Genomic DNA, 27303 nt, shown 5'->3' on the forward strand with positions numbered 1-27303 from the left:
CTTTTGTTCCAGCTGCTAACAAAAGGAAGCTTCCTCCTGCTTCTTTTCATCTCCACCAATCAAATGATGGAGCGAATACTCATAACAATGCTTATTTTAAGGCACCCACCGACTCACCTGCAGAACATTAATATCCTATCCAAGGACACAATATGTAGAAGACTGTGTTTTCTAAAATCACCAAGCACACACACACACATGCACACATGTGTGCAGATGCATCTACATGTGCATGCATATGCAACTATAAATATGTATGTGTGTGTGCATTCATACACATCCCTTCTCCTTCCAAACATGCACCCATTCTGCACTTAATGAAAGTACGCACAAATATTCACGCAGCACACTCAAAGTGCACACTTCATGGAGAGTGAGGATATGAATTTCTTCATCAGCATTTTGGCTGTTTTAGAGTCCAGAAGTGACCACAATTCACATGGCTTAAAAAAAAAAGTCATGGATCAATTTCTGCTCTGTCCATAGCAATGAATATCGATATGTTGCCTCTTCTAGACAAACTGTCAGCAATTTCAGATATTTTTAAATGAGTTTTTTTTAAAAATACATTTGCAAAGTCAATTATTTTGAATCTCATCTGAGGCAATTAAAAAACATCCTGACATTTAAGGTGATATTTTTTTCCCAAGTAAAATAATTATAACTAATACTAATTATGAACAAATCATTTAGTTACTCGCAGTCTGGCTCAACCTTTAGGTTAATAAACCAATCCATTAGAATTCATCTTGCTCAAAGGACCAATTTGTTTTAAAAAAAATGTAGTGACCTTTTACCACAAGTGTGATTGATATTTTCTTTAACAATATCAGAACTGTCTTTCTCAGAGAAGAGTGTGGTCCAGAGGAAGGTGCAGAAAATTGCTCATGTCAAAAAACGGGTTTAGATATTTCTCTCTACCTTCGATATTTTGTTCTCACTGAACACCTATGGCAGAGAGTTGTATGTGTGGTTCACGGGCCATGTCTGGTCAACCCCAGTTTTACTGAAATAAAACTCGGTCTGTGTATATGTTGTCTATAACCACATTTTCTACCACAGAATGTTACATGTTGTCTATAGCCACATTTTACCACAGGTTCTGGGAAGTCAATGTATCCTTGCAAAGCTGGATATACTCATTACCAGGCCTTTAAAGATGCTTACAAACCCCAATGTAGTAGAATGAGGAGAAAAATAGGTATCTTCGAATAGCTACAGCTCCTATGTGGAATTGTACATGCATGTGTGAATTTACTAAGCCTGCACATTCTACTGTAGCGGGGATCATGAGACTTTCTTAGCTGAGGGAGAAATAGCAAATCTACCTGTGGTGGTACAGTCATTCGATGGCATAGGTAGGGGGCAGCCAATAGAGAGACAGAAGGAGTATCTCCTAGTCTTCCCCTAGATGCTGTCAACTGCCAAGGACACTGGATGGTGAAAATTCTTGACACTCTGTTCCTGCCTTATCTGCCCTTGGCTTGGATGAACCTCGGCTTATCTTTTCTGTCCCCATTCTCAGGAGCAGGGCTGTGCGAGTAAGCAGAATGGAAAGAAAGCATCGTGCCTTGTAGTCAAACAAAGTGAGGCTTTATGGCATCCATGCTCTCGTCTCTATTCGCCCAGAGACAGGCACAACGGCACAGATACCATGCAACGGAGAGTAACAGGCAAGTGTTTGTTGCAGAATACGCTATCTTATAAAAAGTTGGCCTTTTGAAACAGAAGGTCCACTTTTAATTACATTTCTTTTCTCTTAATTCAAGTTAATATCAAAATTATATCTCTCCCCGCCCCTAAGCTTACGACATCTGCTAGCAAAGTAGGCCACAAGGAGGCAGATCTCAGGAGGAAGGAAGCCTGGGACGATAAAACGAGACAATGGCTGTGTTCACAGAGTTTTCCTTAATCTTACGTCTCCATGAAAGGAGGTAACAGATAAAAAGAGAACATTGAGAATAAGAAACATCTACACCGAGCCTTCCCTGAGGATGATAAATTCGATTTTCCCTTCTACCAGATTTTATATTGACTGTTCTCTTTACCCAGCACTGCTAGTTGTAAGATTATTGGAGTGACCAAGACACTCGCTTCTCCACGCAATGATTTATTAGAGAGCCATTCATGCACATGTGTCTATAATACACGTTAGACACCTCAGTTGGGAACACAGTCTGCAGTGTCCTTCAAGGAGAGGTTGATTTTTCCCTTGTGAGCCAAGCACAGCAGAGGGTATAGAGGAAGCACCATTGGGTGAGATCTGAGGAAGCATAGATTTCAGACCTTTAGACATTGGAGGAGATGGCGATGTAAGAGGGAGAGAGGGAACAAAGTCACAGAGTGTATATTCAGAGAAATCATCTGTGGGAGGTGTTAAATGAAAGCTTGTGGTATTGAGGGAGGAAGAAGTAAGGGCACTAGCCTGGGTCTAGATTCTAGAGGAGCTTGGACAGTAGATTTAAAAGGTACGTCTTGGGGCTGGGGAGATGGCTCAGTGGTTATGAGCACTTTCTGTTACTACTGATTTCCGAGTTCAGTTTCCAACACCCACATAGCGGTCCATAACCATCTATAACTCCAACTTCAGAGGGTCCAATGCCCTCCTCTGGTCCCTTTGGGAACCAGGCATGCCCACGGAACACTTACATGCAGGCAAACATTTATGCCTATCAAAATTTTTAAGAATTAAAAGGAAGTGAGGTGTTAAACGAGGGAGATGGCTCAGATGATAACATTCTTGCTGTGCAGGTATGACGACCTGAGTGCAATCCTCAGCCCCCCTAGAAAAAAATTTCCAAGTGTAGCAGTGCACGGCTGTGACCCCTGTCCTGGGAAGGTAGAGATGGGAGAAACCCTGCAGCACATTGTCTATTCAGTCTAGCTGACTCAGTGAGCTCCAGCTTCAGTGAAAGACCCTGTCAAAAAAAATGAGTAGAGAACAACTGAGAAAGGCACCCGATGTTGGCCTCTCGCCTCCACACAAATGCACAGGCTTGCACATACACACGTGTGCAACACACAAAATTAAGTCTCTGTGTATAGATGCTTGGACCCATTGACTGTGTGTAGGAGAATGACTTGACCCATAGTTTGGAAAAGAGCATCACGATATTCAGTCAGAACTCAGTGGCAGTGCACCAGATAGAGACAAGCTGAGAAAGATGGGTCTTTACCTGATCCTCTCAAGGCATGACTGATCCGTCACAACCCTGACTATTGTAGGTATGGCACTCGCTGAGGGCTTTCTGAGGGCATTTGTTTAATGGCATGCCAGTGGCATTTACTCATAAACCAAAAAGCCATTGGGCCAGAAATAGGGGTTTTGGTTACTTCCCCAGACAGGAAGCAGTTTGGGTGATTATACTTATGATTCATCGAGGTTGGGAAACATATCCTGCACAAACACACGCCCCTCCCCTCCAAGCAGAGTGACTCATGGCTTCTTCAGTTTGGTCTATGGAAGGCCTGGAAGTCCAGGCAGAGTTTTGAGATACGATGGATGTTCCGTCATAAATCTGCAACACTCGTAATTACAAGAGAAACGTTTCTCCCCATTCTCTCAATTATCAGGAAATAGGCATTTCTTGAATTCTTGCTATTTTAACATGGAGAATGTGATGTTGTGAAACACAGTTCCTGCCATAACTTTAGATGGTAAAGAGGACATAAGGATAACGGGCAAGAGTGTTCCACAAGTGTTTTAAGCTATACGGATGGGTCAGAGGGAACATTTACAGTAGTTATAGAAGGGGTATGAGACGGAGTCTTAACAAATTACCTGACAGTTCAGCAGGTTGAAATCTAGTGGTTTCTAGGGCCTGGGCGTGGCTCTAGGCATGGAGCTTCATACTTTGGTAGAACGTCCATTCTAACCAGAGGACTCTGTTGAATTTAAGCCCTGGTTCTTCCTTCTAACCCCATGTTCCCAGAAATAAGACTCAGACTCAAAATATACTTACGAATACCTTGGCCATAGAACTAAGCTCTTCTCTGACCAGATATAACTTTAAGTAGCCCATTTATTCTAGCTACCTTCAGCCACGTGGCTGGTTACCTGCGTCCGTCTCATCACATCTTCCCTGTGAATCTCTCCCAGAATTTGTTCTCCTCCCAGACGCCCCACCTTCTCTTTTCTGCTTAAGCCATAGGCCATACACTGTTTAATTGACAGGTGATGCATCCATACAACACACAAGATACTCTCTCTATGGGACTCCATAGTAGCGTAAGAACCAACCGAACTGCCTTGTCTCAGGGAGTTTCCGTTCTCAGGAAGTGACATTTCAGAGAACAAGCGCTAGCCCCTCATTCCCCCAAAAAGAAGAATGTGTGCCAAAGTCAAGAAAGCAGCCCCTTGGCAGGCAGTGGAGGAGGACGCCTCAGGAATGGGAAGCTCAATAGGATGAGAGGGTCTCTCTTAATTCCTTGACACTATGCATTTACGGGGGGGGGGGGTACCTGCATATGCCATGGCATGCCTGTGAAGGTCAGAGGTCAACTTGAAGGGCTGGTCCTCGCTCTCCACTACGTGAGCTCTAGGGATTGAATGCATACCATCAGGCTTGGCAGCAAATGCCTTTACCTGCTGAGCCAACAAAGCTTATTAATAAGCCTGACATATTTTAGGCCAATTGCCCTGCCTTCCTATAACTTGAATGAATAACGGATGTAAGAGGGATATCATGTGCATGCACACAGGTGTGTGCATTTTTTGTATGTGTGGCACTGGGTGTCAAATCCTAGATATATGCACACGAGGTAAGCTTTGTACAGCATCTCTAGACCTTGATTTTGTTAATATGTGATTGTGGGTTTGAGCCAGGGCCTTATTAGGTGTATCACGCTAGCCTAGAACATGTGATTCTCTTCTCTCTGCCTCCTGGCTGCTCTGAGTTCAGGCATATCTTGTCAGCCTGGCTAAGACAGAAATCATTCTTCTTTGAAGATGCATAGCTGAGTCCCCAAACTCCATGGCTCGGCGGTTTCCATCAGTGATCAGGACTTGGTATACTCATTGATAATTTTTCTGCAACTGCTCTGTACTCACTTGGTGTCTTGAAGATGGAAAAGGAAAAACTATGACAGGGACATACTTTGCTTAAATAGTATTCAGGTCAAGTTCTGTAACAGGCAACTCTGCCTTGGAGGTTGGGTTTGCTTCTCATTTCATCAAGCTATCTAAAATAACCGGGTCACGAGGTGGTTTTCGGCAGGGTCCTCACTGGGATGGGATTTGACCTACATAGGGAGAGAACCAGGGCAGGAATAGTTGTTCAGCTCTTCACAGACTTGGAGAAATCCAGTTTGAATGACTGTAGGATCACAAAGCTGGGAGAGACTCCCTGTGACCGAAAGTGATCCTGGTACCTGCCTCTGGGCAGATATATGCCTTTCTGGAAGTTAATAAAAATTCCAGAGCTCAACTTTTTAACAAATGCTTTAAAACACATCTATTCTGAATACTATACATCTGGGGTAGAGATGCTGTCTAACCTTAGGCAAAGCAGCTGTATACCTCCTCTCAGTGGTAGGACTCAGTCTCTGTAGCATATTCCTTCCAGGTACTTGGTGAGAGAAAAATAATTGTTTTGGGAGTATATTTTACATTTTCAAAAAAAAATAGTCAAAGTGTCATATTCAATCAGCCTAGCTAATAGGCCGTTTTTATTTATTAAAAATAAATTTAAATGTAGCTGTAAAATTTTGAGAGGATGTTTTCATTTGCATCATGACTAGCTTTAAAAAGACTTACCAGAAATTATAAAAACAGTAAGTTCACATCCTCCCAGATGGCTAACTTGAGGTACATGAATGCTGGGAAATTGTGCTATTTCTCACTCCACTTGGTAAGTTGCTTAAGGCCAAGAAGAATGCTTCATTTGTCTCTACAAAGCCTACTCCAGAAGCAGGTGCTTGCTGGAACTAACTTCATGAGCAAATTAAAAAAAAAAAAAAAGCAATGAGGTAATTACTTTGAGGTCGTGCCATGATTTTTTTGTTTGTGTGTCTGTTTTGATATTTTTCAACAAATATAAACCCCGTGATCACCTTGAGACTAACTAGCAGGCAGGAAGCTCGTAAAAGTAAAACAGTCTTGGGGCTAGAGCAATTGTTTGGGGTAAGCGTTTGGATTTAGATGAATTGTTGGGAGTAGGATGGGAGGCGATGGACTAGATGTGCGAGCCTGTGCCTCCGTATTTAAATGAAGAGAGTGAGCCAGTGGATGAGCGTCTTGGTTAGGGTTTCATTTGCCGTGACAAACACCATGACCACCAACAGCTTGGAGACAAAATGGCCTGTTTCGTCCTACAGCATGAGGCCTGTCACTGAAGGAGCTGCCTGTCAAGGAAGGAACTCTAGGCATAATCCAGAGGCAGGCGTTGAAGCAGAGACTGTAGCGGAACCCTGCTTACTGTCTTGCTTCTCGCGGCTTGCTCAGCATGCTTTCCTCTACACTCAGGACTAGCAGCCCAGCGGTAGAACCAACTGGTGAGCTGGGCACTTTCACATCAGTCATCAATCATCAATCAAAAAGTGCGCCTCCATAGGCCAGTCTCACAAGGAGATTTTCTCAGTGAGGTTCCCTTTTCCCAAATGACTCTAGCTTGTTTGAAGTTGACATAAAACTAACTGGCACAATGAGGAAGGATCCATTTGAGGGATACAATCTCAAGACGCCTTGCTGGCCCATTTCTGTGTATATGTAGTATGAGATGTTTTGTTTAAGGTCTTTCTGTTGTTAGCTAGGATCTTGTGTTTGTAAGAAAAAGTCTGATTAAAAATTCAAACTCGGGGGGTTGGGGATTTAGCTCAGTGGTAGAGCGCTTACCTAGGAAGCGCAAGGCCCTGGGTTCGGTCCCCAGCTCCGAAAAAAAAGAACCAAAAAAAAAAAAAATTCAAACTCGGGGAAGGTATGGGGTACACCAAGCTCCAGAAATTATCGGAACCAAAGACTGACTCTGCCTTCTACCTCATTCTCAATCTATCTTTATCCCAATCCATTGTCCACCTCCATTTCTTCTATCAATTCTGCCCGCAGGTCTACTTCTTCGAAAAGGCTAGATAAGTTTTCAAGACCTCTGGGAAGTCTGTACAGCACACAATACAGCTCTGCTGGAGTCTGTCTTCCCGCTTTCCGGCCCACGTACTCCTTTCAGCTCTATGAACATTATCCGTTGACTCTCTGATCTTTCAAGACTGTTCAATTTTGTTCTCGGGGGCTTCACTGTAGGGATAGCACAGCATCTTCTTCTCTCTGCTTGCAATGTACCCCAAACTCACTGAGGTGTGGGAAGTATACCTCATCGGACTTTCTTCACATGCTGTGCTCTTCCATGAGACTTGGAACTCCTCACAGCTGCTAGCTGCCATGTTTGGTATCATGTCCCTTTACTGGACTCATGTATGCATTTCTCGACTGCTAGCTTTTGGAGTTGCAAGAGAAATAATCTAAGACTCCACTTCTCAAGCGGACTGAGGTCAAGTAGGAACTGGATGACAATAGACACTTAGAAGGTATGCAGTAGAATGAACACTGGATGCTATAGGAACACACAGCCGAGCAGTCTTCCTTACTGATCAGTGGTGTTAAATGCTGGAAGGTTTCTACGGGTGGAAGGGAGCCTCCCTTGATCTGTGCTGAGTGCCAAATGTACATGGGACCCAGAGAAAGGACATTTGCTTGGGTAAGAACAGCATATGAGGAAGTTGTAGGATACACGAGGCCAGAGCTGTGTGTTCGAATACGAAAAATAGGACAGAAATCCACAAAATAATTTTGATGACAACTCCCCATAAGGCCCTAATTTTATAGCATATTGTACCAGGAGTTAGAAAATTAGAAAATGGCTAGAGAAGTCATGAATTCACCATGAAAATCTCTCAAGGAAAGTGGGATTTGACTTGCTTCATAACTAGCTAAATCTGAGGGCTGAGTCTGGGTTTTGATTTCATTCTGCCAGATATTGTATTGGTAACAATATTACCCTCCCTAATCTCTACAAAATGATCTGAAGACACTTCGCTGTGTCTTTCACAGTTAAATGGAGGATGAAAAGAGATGCAATATTTATGTAAACTTTCTTACTGGCCAAAATCTTGGCTAATGTCGTTGCAAAATGCATAATATATTAATGAGATAACTATGTGTTTTTTTTTACATAATTTGTCTCTGAGGACAGGGCAGCCTAACTCTGCTGCCCATGTGACTCATTCGGTTGTTGGGTTTAAGGTGTTCTTCCTGTGAAGAGAACTGCCTTGTTGTAGATAGAAGTTTCATCCACAGACTTCCTCTCTCCATAAAACATTCCCTTGGGCATCTGTTGCCTCTTCTGTATGTAGTCCATGATAAACGATATTGTGGCATTATAAAGTTGTTCCTCCTGGTGGTCTTACAGAGAGAGTCGTATGATTCCAGTATATTACATGAGTCTTAGGTCAGGTGTGGGAGAGACCTGGTAGCACCATCCAATGAATGCATAATGATCTGCTAGAGGAATCGGGGCTCTTTTTCAGTGTGTGTCAAGGACTGTGGATGGAACTCTTCTGGTGTGACTGACATATGTGTTCAGGAACATGGTACAGATAACCATTCCCTCCATGTGCTTCTTCAGTTCTGTAGAGTCCTTATGAGACGAGTGCCTGCCTCATCTCCCATTACTCTCACACCAGCATCTTGGGGAGAAAGACTCTATTGCTCTTTACGGCCATGAAGATAGCACTAAAAAAAAATGCCATGGCATATTAAGGACTTCTGACTTATTCCTGTCTGCTGACTGCTCCAGAGAATTGTAAGTAGAGGCTCAGATTCCTCAGTCAAAGACATAACCAGTTCATAGCCCTCATCATCTATTTATTGCCCCATCCTTCTAGCTCTGATGCTACTCAGAATCGTCTTTCTAGACCTTATGAGGGCAGAGAGTGTGCTCACTTTCCTGGAATCAAGGTCAGTGAGATTTTGCTGTGAGCACCTTAGAAATCAGAAGGCATCCTATGATCAGCCAAGCTTGAGAAGGCTGAGAATTGTCGCTGTGGTAGACGAGACACACAGAGCACAGCTAAGGATGCAAGATGAGACAGTTGCAGATTTTGCTTCCTCCAGTTATTAGCAAATCATTTTAATCCGTTCATGAATTACTTTAGAACTTTTATTTCAGAGTACTGGGGGACAGCTTGAAATCCTCTTAACTCCTAGCTAGTGGGAAAATATTTTTTTTTTTTTTTGGAGCTGGGGACCGAACCCAGGGCCTTGCGCTATGTATTTTGATTGTATTAATTCACTTTCCCTGATTCTGAGATCAGCCCTGCCCATTGGACGTGAGACCTTCTGCTGGCCTGAGGTCAACTCACAGGGGCCATAGCCTTAAAAGAATGCTTACTCTCCTCCTCCCAGTGTCTGTCAATTGCCAATATCACCTTAACTTGGGGTGGGACTTCATGTTCATTTCCTCTCCTCATGCTGGGATTTGACATGTATTGACCCTATCTATGCAGGTCCTGTTCATGTTGTCTCAACTGCTGTGAATTAATATTTGCAACTCCTCACTGTGGCCAGAAAGCAGTCTTCTTGTAGTTATTCACCAGTCCCTCTTACAACCCCTCTATGCTGTCTTCCACAATGACCCCCAAGCCTTACCAAGAGCATGTGCCATATAGACTTCTCACTTAGAGCTGAGTGTTCTATAGTCTTTTAAGCTCTGTATATTGACCAGTTGTGGGGATGTATTAATTGGTGAGTGTAAGTCACTAGGAGTCAGTTTGATATTGTGTCCATTTAGCAGAGTAATACAGTAAATTCTACTAGGTACTGTGGGCTATCAGATAAAAAAGACCAGGGCCAGGATTACTTTTTTGGAGTTGGCTAGTGAGGTCCCACAGACCCCCTCAAACATTATAGGCTATTGAAAATGCTGCTCTTATAGATGTCTTAGCAAATGAATGCTGTTACTGAAGGCTGAACATCATGCTTTGGGTTAAACTAAAGTCTGGTTTAGATGCAGACTGTCAAAATTTGAGTTCGTTTATCCAGTAAAGCTCTGTTGCCAAAAATAACCTTTAAAAAAATCCTACTTTCCTATTCTACTGGCTAAATTGCATGGAAATTCCCTAGAAAATGTTGAAATTGAGCCGTCCCCTCCCTCCCTCTGCCCTTTTGCATTCCCTTATAAAGAGGGCACGTGGGTTTGATTTATAACTTTTCTAGTTGTATTTGATGGGACCCTTTGGAAACCTACTAGTGGAGGGACAGAGTCATCGCTAGAAGCTTTTACTGTAATCTTAGATAATGTCTTTGCTCTCCTTCAGGCCTCCACTGTTCTGATGATGACCAATATCTATAACAGAGCCTTCCTATCATGTGCCAAGGCTATCCGTTCTTTCCTTCAGAATATAGCTAGGGCGATGTCAGGAGTCAGAATCAACTCTAGTCACTGGCCTGTCTTTCCCTCTTTCACAGGAGCTTCCCTCAGGCAGCTTTCTTCCTCTCTAATGCCCTTCCCCCTTTTCTAGACTCTCTCCAGAACATATTCAATTCATAACCTACTATAGCTCCTGTGAGGCCATGAAAGCATGCGGCATACAGTGTGCACATTTGTTTCTCTGAGGTGATTTGGGAATGACTGATGGGACGAGAGTGTGAGGAGAACTCTGGGGTTCTGCCTCTACTGAGTTCAGATCTCAGACCAAACATGTCAGTAGTCTTTACGCCCTTGACCATGTCATTTACTTTCTCTATGTATTCTCTTTCTTGCGTGCGCAACAGAGATGGTAGTGTTCTGACCTTTCCAAGGATTAAATGAAGAATCAGAAAATTGGCATTCTGGTATCCAACCGCTGGAGGTTTGCATTGCAGTGTGTGTCTTACCTAATATGCCATCTTGAGAAAAGTCATTTACCACTCTCAGCTCATCCCCTTCAAGTGTGGATAGGGTCTATCTTATGGAGTTACTTAGAAAACTGATTAAAATATAACCCGAATGCTGACAAGCCCTCTATTAATGTAAACTATTACTTTAGAGGGCACCCAGCACATTTGATGCCAGTGAGTCTAGATTGGCTGTTGCTCCTCTTCCTGATGATTCCTAGAGCTTTAGTGAGGCTGATCCATTTTTCAGATGCAGGTCTGTTGGCCAAAGGGATTTTGTGTAGAGCAGCCATTCAATGACCGGTTTTCCGTTCTCTTACATGACACCAATGCCTTTTGGAGGAAAGTCTTCTTGGGAAGATAACACATTCTCTGGATTTTCAAAAGCTTATGTGTTCTAAGTGTGGTTTGGAGACTCCTTTTCTTAATTGAACACAGCAGACATTTTTGTATCATGTTGATTTCCTCAGGATATGAATCAGAGAGAAAGAAGTGAAATCTTGTCCTAGGAAGAAAAGGAGCGATTGGCAGAAGACTTTTCTCTGGGAAGGCAGTTTACACACTTGTCCTTTTTGTAGTGAGTCACAGTCTATGATACATTTCCCAGCAATGTCTAGGAATTTCCAAATCTGGAGTTCACACTCCAGCCAGATAAGGGAGAGAGAAGAAAGGGTCTTATAATCCACCTAGTTGCCCCTCAGACTCTAAAAGGGAACTCAGTGGAAATGAGTCTCCAACAGCCCTATTTTAGTCATAGTTTTAAACGCACATAGAGGGAGAATTAGCTAATCATGTTCCAAAATTACCATTTTTCAATAGCAAGTGTTCGCATTCCAGGAAAAAAAAAACCCTGAAATCTCTCCACCAATCTTCATTTATTTTTTTAGCCATGATTTTATGCTGGCATCCATTTTTTTATTCATTGACATTGCATAGGGCTGACCTAAGTTTATCTTACAGCGACACTGTAAACTTTTTAAAAATGATCGAGGCTTGTTTTTTTTTCTTCCTAATAAAAATATCCAACTAATTAAAAAATGTTTTAATTTTGCCCAGTTTGTCCAGATTACAAGGTATTGGGGGCTGCTATTCTGAAAGCGTTTTCTATCTATTCTAATAATACAATAAAAACATTAATATCTTGCCATCTTCACTGGGTTGTACTCAGGACTTGGTGTTATTCATGGTACATTACAAGAGCTTAAGATGTTAGTTGAATAAATGAATGAATGCGGCTTTTATCTGTATAGTTTTTAATAATCTTTGGTGAGCTTCTGTTTCCTCAGAAACCCTGTCTGTGTGGTCATGTATTTACCTACTTCCCATCCCCACCAAAATGTTACCATTTTCGGTAAAGACAGTATATGTTTGAGTGGAGGCTTTCCTTTCCACTCAGTTCTTAGTCACACAATTTTATTGACTTAACCTGAACATTTGCTAAGCAGGCATACTAGTGTTTTAAAAACCAGACCTCTAAACTCAGCTTCATACTCAAATAATGAAGAAGACATGTAGATACCACTTGTAGCATGTCTTTCTGTTGGAAATCTTTGTAAGGATGTGTGTGTGTGTGTGTGTGTGTGTGTGTGTGTGTGTGTGTGTGTAAAATACAATTTGTCCAAAGTTCACTTTCATTTTTTGCTGACTTTGAACTCATATTTCAATCACCTGTCTACAAACTTAGCCTTTTCACATTAAATACATTTGAATATAAAATATGAATGACATGAGATAGGAATTTTATCTACTCTATCTATCTATCTATCTATCTATCTATCTATCTATCTATGTAGTCATTCATTTTTTTTTACAGCATAGCACTAGGAATGAACCCAGGGCTCCACACACACTAAGCAAGTACTCTACACTCTACACACCAAGACGTCCTTGATCAAATGACTGGTGGCCAAAGTGAGGACATCGTACAACTTGTGATAAATCTTGGCTTCTCTTATAGTTCTTTATTGCAGAGATCAATAATGTTTACCTTTCCTTTCATTGCTTCATTGGAGTTCAAGGTCAGCCAAAGATAGATATCACTGGGCAAAGAGACAGGCTCTCAGTCATTGAGTTCCTTCAAGAAAAAGGCCATATTAGAAGATTATAAATCTCCATCCCTTAATCCAGGAGCTGGTCGTGAACGGATACTTAATTCATATTACTATGTAGAACTGACATCTACAAAAATAATCCAAGGACTGTGAGACAGACTCGGGATGTTGTCTACAACAATGGAGTTTTAGGTAGGTTGACTGATCTTTGTCCTTTGTAAGATGAGTCCCTTTATAGGACTAAGGGAAATCTGTGAGGCCTGGAAGCAAAGCCTTCAAGAATACCTTTGACAAGGTAAAGGAGAAAGTATGGGGCACAAATGAACGTGAGAGTTACTGTAGCTTTTCTGTAAATTTCAAATTTCAAAATAAAATGTTAAAAACTATTTTTTAAAAAGAATACCTTTGGTAGGCCGGGTAAATCTCTGTTTCTTATATAAGTAACTGCCAAATGGCGGTGCTCCTGTGAATAATCAGAGCAAAGAGGCTCTTGGTGACTCACTTGTGGGTCAGCATTTTTAATTAGTAAGTGGGTTTTTTTTTGACAAATTCCTACAACTCTCAGTTTCCAGAGGTGCCCCCTTCTTCACATACCAGTGTGGTCACAGTTACTGGTGCAATGAAATTATCAACATGTTAAGAAATGGCATCTTAAATTTCAGGTTCATAAATCTCAACAGGAAGATCCTGGAGCCAAGCAGCTCAGCAGGGTTGTGAAATCAGTTAAGTTGGGGTTTCTGGCATATGTGAGCTGTCTATTACTCTTATTAATCTGAGGTAGAACACCCAGTCAGAAACTAGTTCACAGAGTTTTGTCCACTCGAGAAGTTCATTGACTCATTGTTGGCTACTGAGTGACTAAGTCACTGCACTTATCTGTGAAAAAAAGTCTGACCTCAATGAAGTCCGACAAAGAACATCACTGCATATGTCAACCGTTCACGAACTCGAGCAGACATCACCATCACATGGAAGACTTAGCTCAGGCATTTGAATACTTGTTCCCAAAGTCTCTGATTACTTACAAGGTGGGTTGGATACTAAGAAACAGCTACTAGACCAAGATCACTGGAACTGGTAAGATAGCTCAGTGGATGAAACTGCCTGACAACCTGAGTTTGATGTTCCCTGGAACTCACAGTAGAGGAAAGAATCAATTTCTGAAAGTTGTCTTCTGATTTCCAATGCATGCCCATGACACGTGCCCCAATATGACTGTGGCACACACACACACACACACACACACACACACACACACACACACACACACACACCACTGATAATAATACTAATATAATTTCAATAAAAGAACTGTCAAGTACTGCTAAAACAGGAATGAGGTCGCACATCAAGAGCATAGTGCTCGTTGGTTTTCCTTAAACTGTTAATGGTAGGGGGGCTATTAGCACAAAAGCATGAGGACTTGAGTTCAGATTCCTAGCACCCAGGTCAGAAACTGGGAATCCTTGCACCAGAGAGAGGGAGACAAGTGGATTCCCAGAGATCAGTGGCCAACAGCCTAGCAGAACCAGTAACATCAAGGTTCACAAAACATTGAACGCCATCCTCTACATGGATGTACACACATGCACATTCAAACTGCACACATATATGTTTACATCCACATGAACAAATACATACATATAGCATACACACCTATGATTGTTAAGGAGGGGAAAGAAAAATGTCCCAGAAACTGAGACTTTTCTCTGAGGTGACTTTGTTCTAAGTCGAGTGCTCAGCTCCTTCCTGACTTTGTAGAAGTCATGAATCTTGAATGTGGTCTGCTCCAAACTCATTCTTTTGTTTGTTTGTTTGTTTGTCTTTTTAAATCTTGTTTCATGAGACCGGGTCCCATTCCTAAGCTCAAACTGGTATGGAACTCCCTGTATAGTTTGAGATGACCTCAGCCTCATGGCCAATCCTCCTGCCTCAGCATCACAAGTGCTGAGATCACAGGATTAAGACACCACATCTTGCTAAAACACCCTTGAATTAACTGAAAACTCTGTCATTGGAATCCTTAAAGCGACAGAAGGATGCTACACCTCTGTGCTCTGCCTGGGGTGTTTGCCTCCGGTGGCTTATCTAGACTATCATTCCTTTCCCAACAAACAGGCACCTATTTAGCATCCTATTTTATGACCTAAGTGGACAATGGTCTAGAATTCTCTATCAAGCCCTTTTGGGTCAGATTCTTATTTCACATAGGCACATGCTGTCTCGTTAGGGTCTTTTTCTGGAAGCCATTTTCATCGATTGACTTCAGCTCAATACCCACTGCTTGATTCAGCAGTATGTGCCTATGGGAAATAAGACTCTGATAAGGCTCTTGTCGAACCTGCATTCTAGCAAAGGGACATAAACAATAAACACAAATAAAACATACGAGTCAATATACTCTGGTTTTGGTAGTGGATTGTTTTACTGTGATAAAACATTCTCACCAAAGCCAACTTGAATAAGAAAGGACTTATTTGGTTTATATTTTCAGGTAATGGTCTACCACTGACAGAAGTCAGGGCAGGAACTTGAGTCAGGAACTGAAGCAAAGACATGGAGGAAAGATGTCTACTGGATTGCTTCCTCTGGTTCATGCTTAACCAGCTTTTTTAAAAAAAAAAAACCCAGGATAGCCTGCTCATGGGTGGCATTGCCCACAATAGGCAGAGACCTCCCACATTAGCCAATAACCACAACAATCCTTATAGACACGGCTCTAAGCCACACGAATCTGGACAACCCTTCACTTGAGATTTTCTCTTCCTAGAGATATTGCATTTTGTAAAGTTGAAAAGAACAATTAACCAAGTTGAAAAGCACAATTAACCAGCAAGCGGATGATGGATTTTGTTTTTTAAAAGGCAAGGTGAGGAATGGGGTCCAAGGCTGTGGAGGCAGCAGGAGAGTTGTATGCCTGGTCGCAAGTATCCACAGGGGAACCATTAGAGCAAAGACCTGATGAAGGTGAGACCAAAACTTTATACCTGGGGCAGAGGGTCACCAACAGAGGAAATATCAGACCAAAGCGCAAAGGCAGGGATGTACTTGGTACATTAAAATACACCAAAGAGGCCAGCATGACTGGAGTAAAGACTGCAAACTCAAACTAGTAGCTTTGTAAATCACTAATAAAGACTTTGACTTTAATAATACAGTCAAGAGTCACTCTAACGTGTTAGGGAAGAGCTAATTTTCCAGACGATCTACTGAAATATGCTGATATTAGACCCAGTAGGATAAGGATAGAAGCCAGGAGACTATGTAATTGGCTAAATCAGGGGATAAAGTAACTCTGGTTGGCCATTGAAGGTGGTGAGATGTTGCCTGATTCTCATTACATTTAACAAGGTTTCTTGATAAGTTGGATGTAGAAGATAAGATAAAAAACAATTTACAAAAAGGAGAAGAAGCCAAGCTGTGGTGTGATCTCCTAAAGATATGAAAATGCTATTGATTATGATGGCTATAGGAATATTGGGATTCTGGCTTCGGACACATTGAATTTGACATGACTATTAGAGAGCTGATTGTAACTATTAAGCTAGTTGTAGATTATGTATGTATAAAACTATGTTGATTATTTCTGCATTAAAAGTGTAGATTCAGGGATGGTGAGATGGTTTACTAGTAAAGACACTTGCCACCTGGCTGGACAACCTGAATGTGGTGCCCAGGATGGACAGGGTAGAAGGAATGGACAGATTCATGAATGTTGTTCTCAGAACTTACATACCCATGCATAGGTACAAACACCACACACACACACACACACACACACACACACACACACACACACACACACACAATAAATTAAAGGTAATAAACAAAAAGTGGAGATATGGTGGTTTTTTACATTGTTACTAAAACCACATGGCAGAATGAGATTATTAAGGGATAGGGTGTAGCTAAAACAGAGAAGACAGGTACTCTTAGTCCTGTTTCCTCGGCATTTAACAAGTCAAGAAAACAAGGTGGCAAAAGGAAGGAAGGAAAGAAGAATGAAGAAAGAAGAAAAGAAAGAAAGGAAGGAAGGAAGGAAGAAATGAAGGAAAAAAAGAAGGAAGAAAGAAAGGAAGGAAGGAAGACACCATTAGAGGAAGAGAAGTGACAACACAGTTCAGTATCCTGTTAATTGATAGAGGAAGTATCTTCGGGCTAGCGAGATAGCCCAGTGGGTAAGAGCCCTTGCTCAGAAAGCATGAAGACCTGGGTTTGGATCCTTAGCACCCATGTGAAGGAAAGCCAAGAAAGCTGGGCCTGGATTCACGAGCCTGCAGCACTAGCATTGCGAAATGGAGACAAGCAGATCTTGGAAACTCTCTGGCCAGCTGGCCTAGACAAAATTAGAAACTTCCAGTTCAATGAGAGACCTTGCTCTATGGGGATAAGGTGGGGAATGATGAAATAGGGAATCTAATGTCCTCCTCTTGCCTCCACATGCTCACACTGGTGCACACATGGAGGTATACACCCACATGAATGCATACACCACAGGCACACGGACATATGCTGTCCCCCCACCAACACCCATAGACAGAAAAATAAACATATACATCAAAAAGAGAGGAGGTGTCTCAAGTAGAGGGCAATGAGCAATAGCGTCAAACACCTTTGTTATATCCAGTTTGAGGAAAATTACTAGTCGGGCTCCACAGCTGGACATCGTTAGTGATCTCTACGAGAATACAATTGGGTTCAGTGGTGGTAGGGAAAGCCTGGCTTAAGTGACTTCTGAAAGAACGATACAAGACTCGGAAATATCAAGAAAGCCAGTTCTTGACATGGAAACAGGTAGACAAAAAAACTAGGTCAAGCTCAATGTCTCTTTGAGTGTGTTTAAAAGAAATGGCAGTGTGTGTGGAGGGAGATACAAGTGTTCTAGTAGACAAAGATGGATTAATGTTTTCGGATAGATAGAAAGAATTCCTTAACCAATTTTGCTGGGTTTGCACATGGACGGTATCTAGTGTCCACACAGAAGATCTGGCTTCAGTTAAGAGATAGCTGTTTTTCTTAGTAATGACAGGAATACAGCTGGTAGGGGAGTCGGTATAAGGTTGGAACCCTGTATACAATTTCTTTTGGTTCCTTTAGTTTCCCTACAAGGTAGGGAACATTATCTTTTAAGATCTTAAAAACTGTTCAAAAGAAAACATGGCCCAAGTATAAGTACAAATATTTGTTCAAAAAATAAAATGAAGCCAAGCACAATAGAAAAAAATATGTTATAAATGTTCCTCGTAAGGAATTTTTCTAAGTGGACTGGTGGGCTGGGATTTTTCAAAAGGGAGTCCATGTCTTTTTATCTAAAGCCTCTTCTTCATTGGGACACGTTTCTGTGGCAAACACAGAGTCTTCAGTGCTCTGCTAATCTTCATGGCTACTGATAAATAGAGATCTCTGCAGAAAGAGTTTTCAAGGCTGGTGTTTGTGTCCATGGTTGTTTGGAGTTTTCATATTTACATTTAAAGAAAAGTGATGAGGACTCATCCCAGGACTGAACTCACCAGACTGTAGTAGAAATGAGATTATTGTGTGTAAAATACTTATATTATTGTACATGGCCCATGGCAACTTTAAATAAGCTTTAAGTAGCATTTAAATGAAATGTGAAATGATAACAGGATTCTTTAGGAAATATCCAGCAAAACTGACCAAAATTAGGGAACCACTCTTTATTGGCTATTTTTCCTTTTGTTTCCAAAGGGTGGACATAAAAGGTTACTATAATCAGTGTTATTTTGTTGAGAACCAAGACTAAGCTACAGAAATCTTTAAGAGCCATGTGGGTGCAAACACAGTGTTCACTTTTAGGCGTTAGGCACATGGGTAAGCATCTTAAACTCACATTTGATTTGGTTCTTGTGATAGGCCTGTGCCATAAGTTGTATTAACCCAGTTGTATGGATGAAGAAATTGAATTGGGGAGACACAATTAAGCACTTCAATGGGTAAGCTCTCTGCAAATTGTTAAGTAAATTAAAAGTCTGACCCTATCTACTAAGCTGTCCATAAAAAGAGCAAAATCTCTGACCAAGGTCACTATGGGATTTGATTCTTAAGCTCCAGGCTTTTTTTTTCCCCTCTCTGCTAAGTTATTGAATTGCTCATCTCAATCCACCATAACTCAAATACCGGTTACTGGCTCGGTCAGGTCTAGGAAGTCAGCTTGTGGGAGGTAGTGACAACTTCATTGCTGGTCATGGCTTTGAGTCTCTACTTCTGAAAATGTGTGCAGAACACTCTGGTAGTGATTAATGTTGGGAGCAAAGGAGAATCATTCGGGATACCCTCCATGTTCCAGAAAAAACAAACTATGATTTCTTCAGAATCTGCTTCAACACCAACTTAGTATTGTGCTGGCTGATGAAACATAGAACATTTCCTCCCTCTTCCTATAAGAATGACAAAATGAAGAGGGACAAGAGAGTATTGACTGGATCTGCAAGTATGCTTTTCTTCAAGGGAAAACCTGTGGGTTCTGGTAGCTTTTTGGATAATTCAAAGGATGTCACAGCTCACTCATTAATGGTAATCAGTTTTTGAGGATTGAAGAGTTTCATGTATGAGTGAAGAACAAGTTGACTGATAGCATCTTACACACCTCATTTTATTGTAACATGCATCCACACCACACACACACACACACACACACACACACACACACACACACACACACACACACACACCAAACACTTTGAAAATGTAATAGGGAAATGGTGAGCCTCCATAATTTACCCCTTTCAGATCAAATTTTTTAAGACATGAAAAAAGTAAATCTTGCAATCAGTTTGAAGCTGCCTATCTAATGTGGGAGATGCTATGGCAAGCATGAAAATAGCTAATTCTTTCTATGACTTGACTCAGGGCTGAAACAGAACATTTTCAGTGGGGAATGAAGCAGACAACTGTCTGGATTTCTATTGGGTAATAGATATGAAACAACTGCATCCATGTCCACATATGTGAAGGATTTCCTTTTCTTTAATCCTCAGCAGGGAAGTAAGAAAACATCTACAGAGGCCAGGGTACAACAGGTAAAATTGAAGGTGGTTTCAGCACAGAGCTTAATGGCTGAGATTAGCTGAAGATCAAGCTAGCTACTTAGGGGTTGGGATTTTCTTTATCCTAAGACTTGTAAAATCTGCTTCTCATCCATTATAGACAACCTCCTCCTCTTACACCCAGAAACAGGTTGCTTCAGTGAGGATGCTCATGGGTCCAGATGGGACAAAGGTCTTTCTTCCTCCACATCTCAAGCTTTGTTTATAAAATGGATACATTTTAAATGTGTGTGTGTGTGTGTGTGTGTGTGTGTGTGTGTGTGTGTTACAAGTGATTGGATATGAGGATTGACTTCTTACAAAATTTCTCGTTGCCCACTGGTCAAATCACCAGTTCATTTTAGCCTGTTGTAGGAGGTGTGAAATCCCCAGAGAGAGGAAATGAAAAAAAGTGAGGAGAGTGGAGATCCAAACTGATTTCATTGGTCTTTAGACCATCATCTGAGGTCATCAGAAGAGCCTGGGGTTTGTGTCCAACTTATCCTACTCTCAGTAGCTTCCAACCGACAGTTCCCCAGACACATTGTCTTAGTGAGGGTTTCCATTGCTATGAAGAGACGCCATGAACAAGGCAACTTTATAAAGGCAACACTTAATTGGGGCTGGCTTACATTTTCTGAGGTTTAGTCCATTATGATCAAACCAGGAAGCATGGCAGCGTGCAGACAGACACGGTGAGGGAGAAGTAACTGAGAGTTCTACACTTGATTTTAATAAGGCAAGCAGGAGAGACTCTCCCTTCTTCCCTGGCCAGAACTTAATCTTCGGACCTCAAAGCCCGCCCACAAAGTGATGTACTTCCTCCAACAAGGCTACACCTACTCCAACAAGGCCACACCCCCTAATAGTAGCACTTCCCATTGGTCAAGCATATTCAAAGCACCACACTTGTGTAGTCTTTGTTTCCTGTGGTAGTTCAGTCTTTCTCTGAAGTGAGGGGAATGCTCAGTCTCATTAGCATTCTTTCAACACTTACTTCGAATTGTCACTCTTTGTCAAGTGCTGAGTCACTTCCAAAGCCTCACAGCATTCCAGGGACACCTCATTCTCTTTACTTTCATTCTTAAAAAGAAAAAGGAAAAAAACAAAACAAAACAAAACCCTAAACTAACAGAAAACCAAAACCATCACCACCAACACTCCCCTTGAGGATGAGGAAAAGCTTATTTGAGGAAGTGTCTTCTTTGCAAACACTAAGGCCTGCATTCAATTCCTAGTTTACCTGTAAAAATGCCTGACAGGTTGGCATGGGCTTATAATACTAGCACTGGGTAAGTGGGTACAGAAGGAGCCCTGAGACTCTCTGGATGAGTTCCATGCCAGTGAGGGATCCTATTGTATAAAAGGTGGACACCATTCCTGACAACCATGATGACACCCAAGGATGTCCTTTGGCCTCTATACACACATATGTTTACACACACACACACACACATACACGCACACACACACACACACACACGCACACACACACACACACACACACACACACACTCTTATGAACGCTCGCACACATACAAACACACAAATCCTTTTTAGAAGTCTTCCTTTACTTTTTACTAACAGCCTCTTTTTTGAATGATACTGAGAGAAGTTTTGGTAAACTTGGCTACCTCACATCTCCATAGGTGAGAAAAATTTACATTTCTAACTATTATGCAAGCATTACTCAAGAGTATTTTTTTCCCAAAACTAATGTGAAAGAACTGCCTGTTTGGAGTTTTTAAGACATCACCAACATTTTTGAAGAGACTTCCGTGCTTCATGTGCAGCATATCTTTGGGGTAATCTTATGTGTGCCCTTCCCTTCAACAAGAGCTAGGTTTCCTCCTTGGCAGAATATTCTAGCAGCTGGATCTCATTTGCTTTGCAAGGACATCTGAAGGCATTGCTATTTTGGAAACTGCTTAGCATATGGCATAATTGTTTTAAAGTACGTTACAGTTTGCATGGTGCAGTCCCATTATTTAATGCAGCCATTTCTCATAGATATCCAAGACGATTTACTTTCACTTGTTTTCAGAGAGGGAAGCAAGCAGAAGTGCTAAAAAAAAATAACCCATCAGCTTGGCAGGGTACTTTATCTCACTCCTGGATAAATCAACAGACAAAAATCTTTCCCTCAGATTCTTTAATACCAGAAAGCCTTGGGCCTTTTGACCTAAATAGGTAGATGGATATGTACTGGCCCTCACAGGCACATGTGGCACAGTTAGTCTTGTGTCTGACCTCTTAGAGTATCCTGTATGCTTAGGCATTGGGCCATAGGTAGAAAAGAATGCCATTTACCTACTTTTTCTTAAAGGTGGTATGGGGGGGGTCACTTAAAGCACCAGTTTTAGAATCAAATTGTATGGATTTAAATCTGCCCTCTCAACCCTTATGAGCTTTGTGATCCCCATTGAATGACTTAACTTCTCTGGACCACATCTTTTTTCTTACCTAGGAAACAGGAACAGCACTTGCTATCTTGGGGAAGTTGTATTGCGAGATTTACTTGACCTGAAGTGTTGCTAAAGTACCAAACACAGCATGCTGCTTCTGAGAGGCCCTCAGGAAATGTTAGCTGCTTCTGTATGGTATGTGAACCAACTGGTCATGTTTCCTGAGGTTCATTTAAGTTTGTTTGTAGTCAAGATTGGGGCTGGTTAGTGATCTTCAGAGGTAATTGCTAGAGTTTTGAAAACCACAATAATGGCAACTTCTCACTCATTCTGCACCCTACAGCACAAAGCAGTGATGTTTTCAATCCTAAATAATATAATGTTGATAGAGACCTGCTCACTGATGCCCCTGGTACTTCCAAGGCAACTCTTTTGGACAACATAAGATAGGGGGAAAGGTTGGCATGGATTTCTTAAAGTCCAGGATTAGCACAGATTGTGAAGAAATAGGTATCTGGTGAGTTTCTGGATCCAATTTTTATTGGGGGGGGGGGGGACCAGAGGCACAGAAGAACGAAGTATCTTGCCACCTGCCTTAGTTTCTTTTCTCATTGCTTTGGTCAAATTCTCTGACAAAAGCAACTTAAGTAAGATTGAGTTTGTTGAGATCACAGTTCAAGTCACAGTGTATGACAGAGAAGTCACAGGCAGCAGGAATTTGAAGCAGCTAGTCACAATCCAACGTGGAGAAGCAGAGAGCAAGGCATGCATGCAGTTGTTCAGTGTCTGAGATCTTTGCCAGGGAATGGTACCACCCAAGGTGGGCGTGTCTTCCCAATTCAATTAATATAATTAGGGTAATTTTCTTGGGGCTGGTCCAGAGGGCAGTCTTCCAGGTGATTCTAGGTTCCTCCAAGTTGACAGTTAGCTTTAATCATTACAAATTGTTTACCCAGTAAGTGTGTCTTAATCATGCTAGGCTCTTCTGGGTGCTAAGATGTAGGCATCAGGGCCAGGTGGTTCCTATAAATGGAGATTGTAATTCCCTAGTGCAGAAGTTCTCAACCTGATGGTTGTGACTTCTTTGGGGTCAAACAACCCTTTCTCAGTGGTCACCTAAGCAGATATTTACCTTATGATTCATAACAGTAGCAAGATTACAGTTATGAAGTAGTAATAAACATAAATTTATATTTGGGGTCACTATAACAGGAGGAACTGTATTAAAGGGTCACAGCAGTAGGAAGTTTGAACACCATTGCTCTAGTAAGACTGATTTGTTCCTATTTGCCCAGGACATTCCCATGGCAAGAGGTATGTCCTAGGAACTAATTCAGTCTTGGGAAAGTCCAAGAGTGTTAGCCATAAATCCTTGCTGATTTTTTTCATCTTAGAGTAGTCATAGCAGGCACACTAAACATGAAGGCCACTTCACAGTTCATGGACTAAAGACTGTGATCCATTCCGAACATATAAGGCCCAATCAGCATTTTAGGTTATTAGCGAAGAGCTGCCCCGAAATGAGTTAAGTGACTGTAAAGTTCTATGGATGAGAATGTTGTGTTCTATGTCATGTTGGTAGTTCATGTACATTTGGTTGAAAGTATAAGCATATCTATTCAGTGCTGTCAGGTTATGTGAGGATGGAAAACACATGATATGGATCGCTTATATTTCTTTATAAGTTTCACTTTATACAGGAGATATTTTGGGAGTGATCACCAATTAGGATACATCTGTCTTAGAAAACATCAAATGAAAACAAAGCAGTTTGAGAAAGACAGCAACTGACCATCTCCTTGGCACTTAAATATTAAGGATGGGGAGATAGCTCAGTTGATAAAATGTTTGCCTTACAACACTGAGGCCCTGAGTTCGATCCCTAGCACCCATGTTAAAATCTGAACGTGGTGGTGTGCGTTCGTAATTGACATGCTGGGGAGGTTGAGCCAAGCCAATGCCTAGGGCTCACTGGTCAGCCATCCCAGGCTAGAGCAAGCCCTTGTTTCCAGCAAGAGACCCTGCTTCAAAAGAGAGGTAAATGGTTCATGAACACACACACACACACACACACACACACACACACACACACACACACACACAAAGTTATCTAATAAGGAGCCTACTCAGAAACTAAGGCATTTTCCACAACCCAACTCTTGCAGTGTACTTTCATATCACACAGAGCAGAAGTTTGAAACAAGTGTGCTGCTGCATGAGAATTTAAGTGTGTCTTGGTCATTTGTCTAGAGCAGCAGTTCTCATCCTGGGGGTAGTAATCCCTTTGGTGGCTGAATGACCCTTTTACAGGGATCTCCTCATTGGAAAACACAGATGTTTTTACTATGATTCATAACAGTAGCGAAATTGCAGTTAGGAAGTAGCAACGAAAATAATTTTATGGTTGAGGGTCAGCATAACAAGAGAAACGATGGAAGGGTCATGGCATTAGGAAGGTTGAGGATCACTGGTCTAGAGACAACCAACCAGAATTCAAATCAATAGATGGCCTTTAACTATTGAAGGGAGACTTCCTGAAGACTGGTAAAGCAAAAATAAATAAATGTATATAAGAGTAAAAACAAAAATCTGGTCAGACCCAGCTCCTTCTGCTAAAAGAAAGAAGTAACGTGCATCTAAAGAAGACTTTCAAAAGAAAACAGCTCGTTTTTTTTGCTTGGAGTACACAAACTTCTGACCCTTGGAAACTGTCTAAATATTTCCTACACTCCTTCTTTACCCCCATAGGACCTACTGCAGCCCTGGGCACATGGTGGATACTTAATAAACTCTTAAATTATATTGAATGTCCTTTGTGTTAATAGTAATTCCATGTAACATAATGAAAGTGAAGTGAGAAGGCCAAGGCTTACCATTCCACATTCAACTTTTCCCCAAGGAACCAGCTACTTTACCTCTCAGACTGAAGCAAAGAACTCATTCAGAAGCAGAGCTGAGGGCTGTTGGAGTTATTGTTGTTTATATTTCCCTGGACAGAGGAGTAATTATATTGGCTTCAAAGGCCTTTTCTTCTACCTTCCATCTCGGTCTGGTGGTGCAGGAAGAAGGTTGTTCTCTGTTCCTCAGTCTTGCAGATGGAAACCAAGAGGAGGGGAACTGTTTGCCCAAGGTCACAGAGTTAAACCTTCTCAGATATTTGCTAACCCTGACTGAATTTTCCCAGACCTCACCAGAGCAAAATGGTAGATAAGTTCTCTGGCCCGATTTTAGGTTAGGGGATGGCATTCTTCCTATAGCCTCTCCTTTCACAGTCATCCTGATCCTTGCACGACTCAAACAACTCTATTTCCTTCCGTTGCTTGCCAATGCTACTCTCTTTGCTCTCAGCCAAGGCTCCGGCATCTCCATGTTGAGACTGGAAGTCAAGGAACTCTTCCTGATGGCTCAAAGTGCTGCATGCCTGTGAGGATATAGGGGTCACATCTGCTGCTTTTATCACAGAGATACATGAGGAGAGCCTGGCCTCCCATTTCCATCAGGCTTCAGTAGTATGAGTCAGGCTTTGTTTTATGGTTAATTTAGCCTGTGAGGCAAGCAAGCTTAAATTCGGGAGGAGAGACATAAACTGGAACGAACCGAGCTCATAACTCAAATAGGACTTCCCGGAAGACAGATTGCCTGTGGCTCTTAGAACATCATTCCCTTGATAGCAGTGATGCAGACAGAAAGTAGAAAAATGACAGTGTTGTCTGAAGGGCATATGGAGGTCAAAGAATTTTCAGAACTCAGTGCCACAGAGGGGAACTCTGTTGGATATTTATTCAGGCCCCTTCCATTTAAATCTTGATTACACTCGGCTCTATGAGGAGCTGGGATTTATGGACCAGCGACAGGTGATTCTTATATAAGGATGGAATCTTGGGTGTGATAAATTTGGTCTTGAGAAGCCTCAGCTCAGACACTGCAGATGGCTGTGACAGGGTGACAGAGTTAGAAAGTGGCAACCTGCTGGGCTATCGGCTGTGTGCAAAATGGCCACCAGTTCAGAACTGTCTGTACCAATTTTCCATGGCCTCAAGGTCATGACTAAGGACACTGTAGGCTTGATGTTCATACTAGCAAATTTGTCTGTTGCTCCTTTAGTCACTGCTACTGACTCACAGAGGGTCCTAAAGAGGCAGATAGAATACCACTTATAATTCAGGTCATTGTCTATTATGACAACTCCTGTGAGGGGTCAAGTCCCATGTTTGCAAAGAATTGCTTACCATAGAGAATTTCATCAGACAGATTGAGTTGGTTGACGAGATAGTGTTTGGAGTTTGTTTCTTAGTATGTGTGTGTTTCATGTGTGCGCATGTGCATATGTGTCACTGCCCTATACTCTTATTTAATTCCCAAGACTGTCTGCTCCCACCATCTCCGTTGCCTACCATTTGCTGGTCTCCTTTCTACCCAGCCCCCACACTCCGTCTTTCTTCACAACATCATGTCATCTACAAATAGGGATACTTTAACTTCTTCATTTCCTGGGTACCATTGTCTCATTCCTGATGCTTTCAGAGTTTCCCTCATTAGTATATTATTTGCTTATGATATGTGAACCTTACTATATTGAGAACTACTCCTCCTCTTCCCAGTCTCTAGAGGGATATCATGAAGGGATGCTAAACTTTTTAAAGGCAGTTTCCTATTGAGATGATCATATGATTTCTGGCCTTAAGTCTATTTGCTTGTTGTGTTGTATTTATTGATTTGCACACATTGAATCATTCTTGCATCCCTGGGATGAAAAAAAAATCACCTTGGTCGTGGTGTACTGCCTTCTTAATGTGATCGTGACTTAGATTTGCAACTGTGACTATCTGTGTCTATGTTCATCAGGGGAACTGGTCTATAGCTTTCTCGTTTGTCCTTATTGAGTTTTGATAGCAGGGTAGGGCCATCTGTATATAATGATTTTAGTAGTAAGCCTG

General features: G+C 41.7%; 1 protein-coding gene and 1 long non-coding RNA gene across 1 annotated transcript in view; both read left to right on the forward strand.

The window, feature by feature from the left end:
* Mir100hgl (Mir100 Mirlet7a-2 Mir125b-1 cluster host gene like) overlaps window positions 1-27303 on the forward strand; it is a 229255-nt gene that overhangs the window by 89390 nt on the left and 112562 nt on the right.
* Window positions 1-27303, forward strand: part of Lnc215 (long non-coding RNA 215) — a 118443-nt gene that overhangs the window by 1651 nt on the left and 89489 nt on the right. Inside the window, 1 exon segment of the long non-coding RNA NR_126581.1 lies at window positions 1526-1673. This is a non-coding gene — a long non-coding RNA (long non-coding RNA 215).

This window comes from Rattus norvegicus, chromosome 8 (assembly GCF_021556685.1).
Source record: "Rattus norvegicus strain SHRSP/BbbUtx chromosome 8, alternate assembly SHRSP_T2T, whole genome shotgun sequence".
In the NCBI taxonomy this organism is placed as follows: Eukaryota; Metazoa; Chordata; class Mammalia; order Rodentia; family Muridae; genus Rattus; species Rattus norvegicus.